The following is an 11,643-nucleotide window of genomic DNA, read 5'->3' on the forward strand; positions in this document are numbered from 1 at the left end:
AGCTACCACAGCGGCCTTCTTTCTATCCACTTTTTTGGTTTATATGTGAATTTAAAAGTAGGAGTGTCAGTCAGCGCCATCTATAAGCCAAGCGACGAGTGTGAAACACTCTTTTATGCGAAATGTGGCGTCACGTAGCACGTGAACTTATTACGAGCTGGCAGCTGACCAATGGTCCCTCGTATACAACCTAATGATACCAAGTCTGCCAGTATTAGACCCTCGTTCATGAATAAGGGAGAGAAGTATATACCTAAGGGCTCGTTTTTCCGTGTTTTGACACAATATTAATGAGATCTAACAGACAGTAATGCCAAGGAATGTATAGGGGAAGTTATTAGCACCAACGGAATGTAAATAAGAAGAAAGAAAAGTGGGTGAAAAAATAACCAGCCGTGAGCAGGATTCGAACCTACGACCTTCGAATAACGCGTTCGATGCTCTAACCACTGAGCTACCACAGCGGCCTTCTTTCTATCCACTTTTTTGGTTTATATGTGAATTTAAAAGTAGGAGTGTCAGTCAGCGCCATCTATAAGCCAAGCGACGAGTGTGAAACACTCTTTTATGCGCATGTGTGGCGTCACGTAGCACGTGAACTTATTACGAGCTGGCAGCTGACCAATGGTCCCTCGTATACAACCTAATGATACCAAGTCTGCCAGTATTAGACCCTCGTTCATGAATAAGGGAGAGAAGTATATACCTAAGGGCTCGTTTTTCCGTGTTTTGACACAATATTAATGAGATCTAACAGACAGTAATGCCAAGGAATGTATAGGGGAAGTTATTAGAACCAATGGAATGTAAATAAGAAGAAAGAAAGGTGGGTGAAAAAATAACCAGCCGTGAGCAGGATTCGAACCTACGACCTTCGAATAACGCGTTCGATGCTCTAACCACTGAGCTACCACAGCGGCCTTCTTTCTATCCACTTTTTTGGTTTATATGTGAATTTAAAAGTAGGAGTGTCAGTCAGCGCCATCTATAAGCCAAGCGACGAGTGTGAAACACTCTTTTATGCGAAATGTGGCGTCACGTAGCACGTGAACTTATTACGAGCTGGCAGCTGACCAATGGTCCCTCGTATACAACCTAATGATACCAAGTCTGCCAGTATTAGACCCTCGTTCATGAATAAGGGAGAGAAGTATATACCTAAGGGCTCGTTTTTCCGTGTTTTGACACAATATTAATGAGATCTAACAGACAGTAATGCCAAGGAATGTATAGGGGAAGTTATTAGCACCAACGGAATGTAAATAAGAAGAAAGAAAAGTGGGTGAAAAAATAACCAGCCGTGAGCAGGATTCGAACCTACGACCTTCGAATAACGCGTTCGATGCTCTAACCACTGAGCTACCACAGCGGCCTTCTTTCTATCCACTTTTTTGGTTTATATGTGAATTTAAAAGTAGGAGTGTCAGTCAGCGCCATCTATAAGCCAAGCGACGAGTGTGAAACACTCTTTTATGCGCATGTGTGGCGTCACGTAGCACGTGAACTTATTACGAGCTGGCAGCTGACCAATGGTCCCTCGTATACAACCTAATGATACCAAGTCTGCCAGTATTAGACCCTCGTTCATGAATAAGGGAGAGAAGTATATACCTAAGGGCTCGTTTTTCCGTGTTTTGACACAATATTAATGAGATCTAACAGACAGTAATGCCAAGGAATGTATAGGGGAAGTTATTAGCACCAACGGAATGTAAATAAGAAGAAAGAAAAGTGGGTGAAAAAATAACCAGCCGTGAGCAGGAATTGAACCTACGACCTTCGAATAACGCGTTCGATGCTCTAACCACTGAGCTATCACTGCTTTTTTTTCATTTATTACCTTTTTTTCTTTACAGGTGTTCACACAGAAACATGAATGATAAAATACACTTGGACCAGTATTTGATCCGAAGTGCTGACAATAAATTTTTTTCAGGTTGCACAATTCCTCTAACATTGTTAGCCAGCTGGGAGGTTCTTCTTGTTGTTTATACACCTCAGTGATATACCGCATATTTGCAATGAAGTTCTCCCGGACAGGACGTATGTTCTGGTCAAGATGTCTGTAAGCCATTGTGGTCTGCCAGATGCTGTGAAGGCTAATTAACATAACCATGTCGTATGGTATGCCGTCGTCATCATCCACACAGAGAAAACGAATGCCATGGCTTGTATGGGGAGATATTTTTTTAAATGTTCTTTGAAGGATGTCCCAATAAAAGACAGCGTCCCAGCAATGAATAAACACATGGTCTAATGTCTCAGGTGTTTTACAATGTAAACAATTGGTTGTCCATGGTACATCGATTCCCTTGTCCGCTAGCCACTGCTTTACGGGGAGAGTCTCGGAATGCAATTTAAAAAAGAAAGTTTTTGCCCCTGCTTTCACTTTCATCCTTTTGACCCTTTTCAAAACGTCCTGTCCGAGTCCTCCATTGAACATAGATCTGTACAAAGATGGTGGGAACAAGACATCACGGAGATCCCTATACAGATTTTTTCGCTTAACAGTGGCAAGATATTCCAGCGAAAAACGCACTTTCAAAAACTCAAAAGACTGTATACCTTCTCTCAAAAAACCAGTCACATATCGGCACATATCACTGTTTGTAGACACAACAAAATCTGGGATGCGTGATGACAGCCTTACTTTTATCACTGTTTGCAGAAATTTGTTTCTTTGATCACGAAGGAAAATAAACCGAGAGACAACTTGTCTAATAAATAGATGGTATAAACCGACTCCGCCATTGCTAACGAACTGGAATAAATTAGACCGGCTTGTACGTTCCCACGGCGATTCCCACGCAAATACAGCAAAAATCCTGTGAAGGTTCTGTACATTGACGCGTGACATACAAATAACTTGCACGACATACCAGATTTTCGATATAAAAAACATGTTGCATACAGTCGCACGTGCGAATATAGACAGATCCCGACCACCCCAGGCATTTGTTTTTTGCCTGAGGGTTTCTGCTTCACCTTTCCAGTAATCCGCGTTGTCGCGATAGCTCTCCAAGGGTACACCGAGGTACTTTAGGGGTTTGCTTCCCCATTTTACGTTAAGGTATACCTCGGGCCTCACATCTCAATTGCCGTACCAAAAGGCAGTTGTTTTATGCCAGTTGATTACACTGCCCGTCATGTCACAAAGTTTACTTGCCATGTGAACGACTTCACATATACTTTGTCTATCTTGGCAGAGAACTGCCACATCGTCAGCAAATGCGAGTAATCTTATCTTCGTGTTTTGTAACCGAAAGCTTTGCACAGTTGAGTTTTGAATGATTGATAAGCAAAAGGGTTCTAGGTAGATGGCGGATAACAATGCTGAGGCCGGGATACCTGCCTGATAGAACTGGGTATTTCAATTTTTTTATTGAGCTGCTTATTGACTATCAACTGCGTTACACACTGCGAATATTCCATCTTCAAACCATCAAAAATTACGTCACCAACTTCCACATGCTTCAACACACTGAACAATACTTCATGGGAGACACGGTCAAAAGCTTTCTGTAAATCTATCTGCATGATTGCTATTCGTTCTTCAAAGACGTCACAAATCTCTAATACACTTCTTACTATATGAATGTTCGCTCTGATGCTGCGACCCTTTATGCCGCATGTCCGGTGTGTCCCTACAATCTTATCAATGATGTTCTGAATTCTCCTGGCTAAAACCTTCATGAATATGTCACACCGGTCCCGTTAATTAGGGAGGCGATCGCCGGGCTAATTCCAAGGGCCGAAGTATTGGCCCCCCGAACCGCACCACGAAAGCGTGGACAATTTAGAAGTGGTCGTTTTTGGCGCGCCAGCGGACGCTGGTTGTGGCCCAAAGAACAGGTCAGAGCCGAGAGTTGATAAACAAAACAAATATATTCTCAAAAATGGCAGATCGAAAACAGTACACAAGAATGCACACTCCACAATAGTTACATCCAATACGTCACCAAACAAACAACGTACTACACAGTACAATCAACCACACTTGAAACAACGGACACAGACAACAATGCGCACTACAATGCAGTCGCATACATTGAACAACCAAGACACTCAAGGACTAAAGAGATATAAAACCTATTCAGTCCAAAGTCCTTGGAACAAAAGTCTGAATGATACTCTTCCGAGAATCACTCACTCAAAGTCCAGCGTTGTTGTTGTTTAGCGCCCTCGAAGTTTCTCTTCCAGGAAACCTCCCGTCTTCAATAGGCCACTCTCCAAGCTTCAAACTTCTTCGCCCGAAACACGTCGGCTTCACACACGCAGCTGTTGCCACGCGTCTTCGCTCAATAGCGGTAGACACACGCTCTTGCCTGTAGCCCGAGCCTTCACCCCTCAGGTGGAAATCCTCTTCATCTCCGGCTTCGTCCCTACGGACCAAAACCTTCGCCGACTACACGGCGGAATCCCTACGCGCTCTGGCGTTAACTTCCGTCTCCTCCTGCTTTCTCATCTCGGCTGCTCGGTTAAATACCTTGCGCACGGCATTCCAGACGCTTCTCGTCATTTCGTCGGCGCGATACGCAGCGAAAGCTGGGAAGAGGGCGAGACGGTTGGAATGCCCTCTCCGGCCGATGAGTCAACTCGGTATGACCACGCCCCTTTCGTTCTGGAAAAATCGAGTGCTTGCCCGGCCGCCGTTGTGGGGTGAGGAGGTTCGTCGTGAAGCCACGCTTCTGCGGGGAGAGCGCGCGCCCGGGGAGCCTTGGACGTTTGCTTTCTTTTTTTTTTCTTTTGACCTCGCGGCGTTTCTCCCGCCCGTTATCGCAAGAATTTGGCGGCGCGCCCGTTTTTAGCGCTCGTTCTGTGACACTGCCCCCCACTTTAAGAATATTATCTCATAATATTCAAAACCACACAAACGAGCGCGAACAGTCACCACACACTCTCACAGACTGTAACATAGTCCGTCGCTCATGACTCGTCACATTCACAATAGATCACTTAATACAATTGTACATTGTAATTCAATTGCACAACACGTGAAAACACAACCACAAGCACATGAGTACAACACTCCACCACACATTCCCAATAATACAAATGTACAAAGACCTCTCACTACAACAATGGCACAATACTATACATCACATCACAGCACAACACTTCGACACTTGTGACACAGGATACCACCATTAACACAACATATGGCACTCAGGACTGCCCAACACATTCTGATTCGACCTCAGCACTTATCCTGAGTACTTCGAGCAGCGCTTGCGCCCCTTTTTGCGGTGCTCGCTCGATCTCTTCTTGTGTTTCCACGTTATTTTTCGGCGAGCCCTTTCCAACGACGATATCGGAGGCGTCGTCTCAGCCATCGCTGTCTCTTCCGACACCGTTAACGCGTCATTACATTTGACGGGTCCTGTCTGTTTATTTACCCGCTTGATCATACCTCTACATTTTGCCCGGCTGGCCAACTCCGTCTCCTTTGCACTGTCGGTCGGTTGAGGTCGTGCCGACGTAAGTCCGGTTGCTCGGCCCGTGAACTTATTCGACACGATCGTCTTCTCCTTCGCTGTCTCTTGCGCCGCAGCTTCATCTTGGGCTCTAGTGAGATCCGTCACGGGATGCTCCTCCACTGTATCTCGCGGCCGCTGTGTTGGCGAGGGCTCTATCTTCGGGTCTTCTCCCAAACATTCTGGATCACTTGGCCCTCGCGCCCCGTCGATGTTACCGATGACAAGGTCGTAAAGGGGGGTCGTCATACATAGAGCGGTAACCTTCCCGCTGAAGTACGGGGTTTCCACCTCAATCTCTGCTTCGGGAAGCATCCGAACTGTACGGTCAATTAGGCAAACCGGTTTCGTTCTGCCTGTCAACTCACTTTCCCGTACCAAATTTCTCCGCACGATAACAGTGGAACTGCCGGTATCTCTTAACACCGTAATCTTTTTGCCCGCAACTTTTCCAGGCAGCGTTGGCATTCCTTTCGTAACACCGGTTGGCTGTTTTGACACTACAGCACCCACAATAGGAATTTTCTCCCCATTCTTCAACTCTACGAATCCATCAGTGACGGCATTATTATCAGATTTCGGTGCTGCTTGCACACAGGATACCTGGTGAGTTTGACTCACTCCGTTTCGACATGCGTCTGCTTTGTGCCCAGTCTGACCACACTTAAAACATTTTACTGCCGTAGGGCTCGTAAAGATCGTTCGACAGTTTTTCGCGCGATGACCCACTCGGTTGCACAGAAAACATCGCGGAATGCTCTCTGGTGCACGCTTCTTTTCTTCGGGAGCCAATTTCTTTGAATCATCGGGACAATCCTTCTTGATCTTGGCCAAATTAGTTCCACCTTGCGCTTCCAAGAATTGATCAGCCAATTCAAGCATTCCTTCAAGTGACTCAGCTCTCCTCTCTTTCAAGTACAGCGACAGGCTTGGGTGGCAACTAGTAAGAAATTGTTCTCTAATTAGGAGCTCTCTAAGCTCATCGTACTCCTGTGCTGTCCCTGAAAGTTCAATCCATCTGTCGAAATAATGGCAAAGTCGGGCGGCATACTGCGTAGCCGTCTCCCCATCAGCTGGCTTTCCTGTCCTAAATCTGTCCTGGAATCCTTCCACGGTACATCTAAATCGCTTCAGCAAAGCAGCTTTCACCTTTGCATAGTTGGCTGCATCGGTCGGCGTCAGCCTACCGTACACACTGAGCGCTTCACCACTAAAGCAAGTACTCAAAGCAGTTGCCCATTGATGTTCCGGCCAATTCTGGCTCTTCGCAATCGTCTCGAATCGGTGAAGGTACGCGTCAAGGTCGTCCTTCCTTTCATCAAACACCACGAGCAGCTTGCTTGGGTTCAAGCGGAAGCCATGATCTTCCCGTTCGCTGCTTTCAACTCTAGGTTGGACGGGAGTTTCACTTCGCTGTTGCAACCGGAGCCGCTCGAGTTCCATCTCGTGCTGCCGCTGCCGTTCCCTTTCCTCTCTTTCTTCTTTCAGCTGTCGCTCCTTTGCCTCTCTTTCTTCTCTCGCCCTCTCAGCGGCGAGCTTTTCTCTCTCCAATTCCAACTTCAATTGTTGCTCTCTTTCTTCCTTCGCCCTTTCGGCTGCCAGCTTTTCTCTCTCCAACTCCAACTTCAATTGCTGCTCTCTTTCTTCTTTCAGCTGTCGCTCCTTTGCCTCTCTTTCTTCTTTCAGCTGTCGCTCCTTTGCTTCTCTTTCTTCTCTCGCCATTTCAGCGGCCAGCCTTTCTCTCTCCAACTCAGCTGCTTTTTCTTCCTTGGCCCTCTCAGCTGCCAACCGCTCTCTCTCCACCGCCTCTTTCTCCTTCTGGCTTACCCACTTCCGTAGTTCGGCGCCAGAAAGACCCATCTTCTCACCAAGAGCGACTAACTTTTCGAGATCCATGGTGTCTCGCAACTCGCAAATAAAACCTTGCCGCGTGCAAAAAGTACCTGCCTAAATCAGTCTATCGGAACACTCCCCTGCACTCGTTAACGAGAACACTGAACAACACACAAAATCGTTCCGATAGCACTATCAACAACTCGAGGCTCTTTCTTACTACTTTGGACACACTGTGCACCAAAAGGTCCTGTTTCGCGGACGCCAGATTAATTGTCACACCGGTCCCGTTAATTAGGGAGGCGATCGCCGGGCTAATTCCAAGGGCCGAAGTATTGGCCCCCCGAACCGCACCACGAAAGCGTGGACAATTTAGAAGTGGTCCTTTTTGGCGCGCCAGCGGACGCCGGTTGTGGCCCAAAGAACAGGTCAGAGCCGAGAGTTGATAAACAAAACAAATATTATATTCTCAAAAATGGCAGATCGAAAACAGTACACAAGAATGCACACTCCACAATAGTTACATCCAATACGTCACCAAACAAACAACGTACTACACAGTACAATCAACCACACTTGAAACAACGGACACAGACAACAATGCGCACTACAATGCAGTCGCATACATTGAACAACCAAGACACTTAAAGACTAAAGAGATATAAAACCTATTCAGTCCAAAGTCCTTGGAACAAAAGTCTGAATGATACTCTTCCGAGAATCACTCACTCAAAGTCCAGCGTTGTTGTCGTTCCGCGCCCTCGAAGTTTCTCTTCCAGGAAACCTCGCCGGAGTTTCTCTTCCAGGAAACCTCCCGTCTTCAATAGGCCACTCTCCAAGCTTCAAACTTCTTCGCCCGAAACACGTCGGCTTCACACACGCAGCTGTTGCCTCGCGTCTTCGCTCAATAGCGGTAGACACACGCTCTTGCCTGTAGCCCGAGCCTTCACCCCTCAGGTGGAAATCCTCTTCATCTCCGGCTTCGTCCCTACGGACCAAAACCTTCGCCGACTACACGGCGGAATCCCTACGCGCTCTGGCGTTAACTTCCGTCTCCTCCTGCTTTCTCATCTCGGCTGCTCGGTTAAATACCTTGCGCACGGCATTCCAGACGCTTCTCGTCATTTCGTCGGCGCGATACGCAGCGAAAGCTGGGAAGAGGGCGAGACGGTTGGAATGCCCTCTCCGGCCGATGAGTCAACTCGGTATGACCACGCCCCTTTCGTTCTGGAAAAATCGAGTGCTTGCCCGGCCGCCGTGTGGGGTGAGGGGGTTCGTCGTGAAGCCACGCTTCTGCGGGGAGAGCGCGCGCCCGGGGAGCCTTGGACGTTTGCTTTCTTTTTTTTTCTTTTGACCTCGCGGCGTTTCTCCCGCCCGTTATCGCAAGAATTTGGCGGCGCGCCCGTTTTTAGCGCTCGTTCTGTGACAGAATATTTTATAATCAGTGTTCAAAAGACTGATAGGTCGATATGACGTTACAGATTGAAGTTTGCTGCTATCATCTGTCTTCGGAATCAAGGCAGTATGCGCCTGCATGTAATATCGTGGCAGTTTTTTTCTTTTTGTATGCTTCTACTATAACTTCGTATAGCGCAACTGCTACGTGTTCTTTATAAACTTTATGAAACTCCGCCCCGATTCTGTCTGGGCCGGGCGTCTTGCCTGTAATTAGGTCATCAATAGCTTTTTTTTATATCCTGTACGCTGATAGGAGCCCCTAATATTTCTCGTGTATCGGCGTCAAGCTTGGGCATCATACCAAGAAAGACATCACTAAAACCCATGGCCATCGGTACTCGTTTTCCGAGAAGATCGCGATAATGTTCCACAAACGCCTCCATTATCTCACCTTTTTCATTCGTCAGTCTGTCATTGCGTACTATTTCTCTGATTTCACTTCTTTGTGCGTATTTTTTTTTCGTCACCCAAAGCTCGTTTTGTGGGTGTCTCACCTATCCAAAGTGTTTTCACTTCTAGCGCTTATTATAGCGCCTTTACACTCCTCTTTATCTAAAATCTCCAGTTTGTTTTTAGTATCTGTTATTTCCTTGGTAAAGGAACCGGTTTCACAGTTTCTTCCTGCAAGAGCACTTGTAATTGCCTTCGCAGGTTCCTTTCCGCCTGTTTCTTCTCGAATTTATTTTTTGTAGATCGTTCTGTCTCACTCATTTTAACCTCTTGTTTGAAAAATTCCCACTTTGTTTCCCAGTCATCATTTTGATTAGCGTAGAGTTTCGTGAGCGCTTCAGTTACATATTTACCATAAGATTCATCTTTCAAGATATGGTCGTTTAGTTTCCACAAGTGCCAGTTAAATTTCGGAGTCCTGTCTTTAGCGCCAAGTGTGAAACGTATCACACAGTGGTCACTGAAAGACACTGGTGTAACAACATATTCATCACAGCACATAATAAGGTCCAGTGATATGTACGCTCTGTCTGAACGTGCGTGGCTTAGACCCTGAAAGTGCGTAAATTGAACACTGCAATTAGACATACATAAAGCAACATCTTCCAGGCCATTTTCTGCAAATCTCATTTAAGAACCCTGCGCTTTTATCAAATGACTGGGCCGGCTTGGCACGGTCCTCCTTTTTACAAACACAGTTAAAATCACCAAAAAAGACTACATATTTGTCACGTTCCAGTAAGTTACTTATTTCTTCAAAGAAAACTTTCCTTTCACTGTCTCGGTTCGGAGCATATAAACGCATATGACACGCCATTCGCAATTCAAGAAAGAAAAATCACCCACTACGTAGCGTCCTTTATCGCTGCTTGCTACACTTCTTTCAACAACGCCTATCGATCGTCGTATGAAGAGCACACACCCTCCTGATAAGCCATCAGCATGGGATACACAGATGTTATACATTGAGCGAAAAGGTAACGTCATATGATCGGTATCTTTCTCTATCGCTATTTTAGTTTCCTGCACAGCAATCACATCCAAGTCATGCTCCGAAAACAGCCTACACAGCTGGTACTGCCGCCTTCTTGAATCTAATCCACGTACATTTAAGCTGGCAAAACGCATTGCTCTTTTGAGTTTCAGGCTCATTTTTTTTTAAATACTTGTAGCTGCTCACCATACCGTCTTAGCCGAACTCCGCCTATTTAGTCGTCCGGTGCACCTTCTTGGTAGAAGGCGACACATTATGTGTTGTCAAGAGGCTGGTTTTCCCGCCCTCTTTTCCCCTTCTGTTATATTATGTTTGACCGCCAGTCGTTGCCCCCGAAGGAAAGCCCCGAAGGAAAGCTGCTTTCGGTGGCGGTTCCTGATTGCTCATACCACTTGATTCTGTTGAGGCTGCGTCTCGTGGTCGTTTCCCTCCCGTACCTGGTTCCTCGGCGTCGTGCCACTCCATGGCACCACCCTCGGCAGGTTCCTGGACAGTTTAAGTAGATGATTCGCTCTCATCTGTTGCAGCGGTTGCGTCGTTTAAAACATCAGTCTCCTTTGCGCTCGTCAATGATTCTGCGGCCGCTTGCATACACGCAGGTTCACTTGTTTTTCCTGCTTCTTTCACATCCATCACGCCTCCTGTACTGAATGTTTTTTCCGCAGAAGTCACCTGTGATTTCGCCGATGCATCCGCGATAGGTTGCACTCCCCCACTGTCAGTTGACCTTGGCGGTTCTTTCTGCAATCGCGTGATGCCTGCTGCACTAAGTGTTTTTCCTTCACAAGCCGTTTTTGATTTCACCGATTCTTCTGCTTCGGCCTCGTCCATAGTGAGCTCGGATTTATCCATGCTCCCGGTGTTCAGTGTAGCTGCTGCATACGTCTTCGTGCAGTTCCCAGGGGCGTGTCCAAAACGCTTGCAAGTGTCACACCTTGGGACTCGACACTCCCTCCTAATGTGGCCAATCTGCTGGCAGCGCAAACACCACGGCGCTCTTCCGGTTGCCACAATAAGTGCGAGCTCTCCTCCAACTCGTAACTGGTGAGGTATATCGTCCAGCGTAACGTTAGCCTTTAGCCGGAGCGTCTCGGTTCTCGTCATGGTATTCTGCTGGGTGTAGCCGTCAATTCACCACTTATCCATTCCTACGTCAAGCACCGTCCCGTAGGGGGTCAGTGCATTTCGTACGTCCTCTTCTCGTACGTGGTAGAGCAACCAATGCAGCTTCAGACAGACGTCGCGGTGGCTTTGGTTGATTATCATGCATTTGAGGCCTTTCACAGTCAATTGCGGATCAGTTAAAAGTTTCTTTACACCGTCAGTGCTTCTGCACGTCACTGCCCACACCTGGTTCATTTGATAAGCGCCGAGCGCAAGAACCTCGGTGGGCTGAACACGTCGAAAAAGTACGAGACCCTCGTTACTGGCAGA

Source organism: Rhipicephalus microplus, chromosome 3 (genome assembly GCF_043290135.1).
Source record: "Rhipicephalus microplus isolate Deutch F79 chromosome 3, USDA_Rmic, whole genome shotgun sequence".
In the NCBI taxonomy this organism is placed as follows: domain Eukaryota; kingdom Metazoa; phylum Arthropoda; class Arachnida; order Ixodida; family Ixodidae; genus Rhipicephalus; species Rhipicephalus microplus.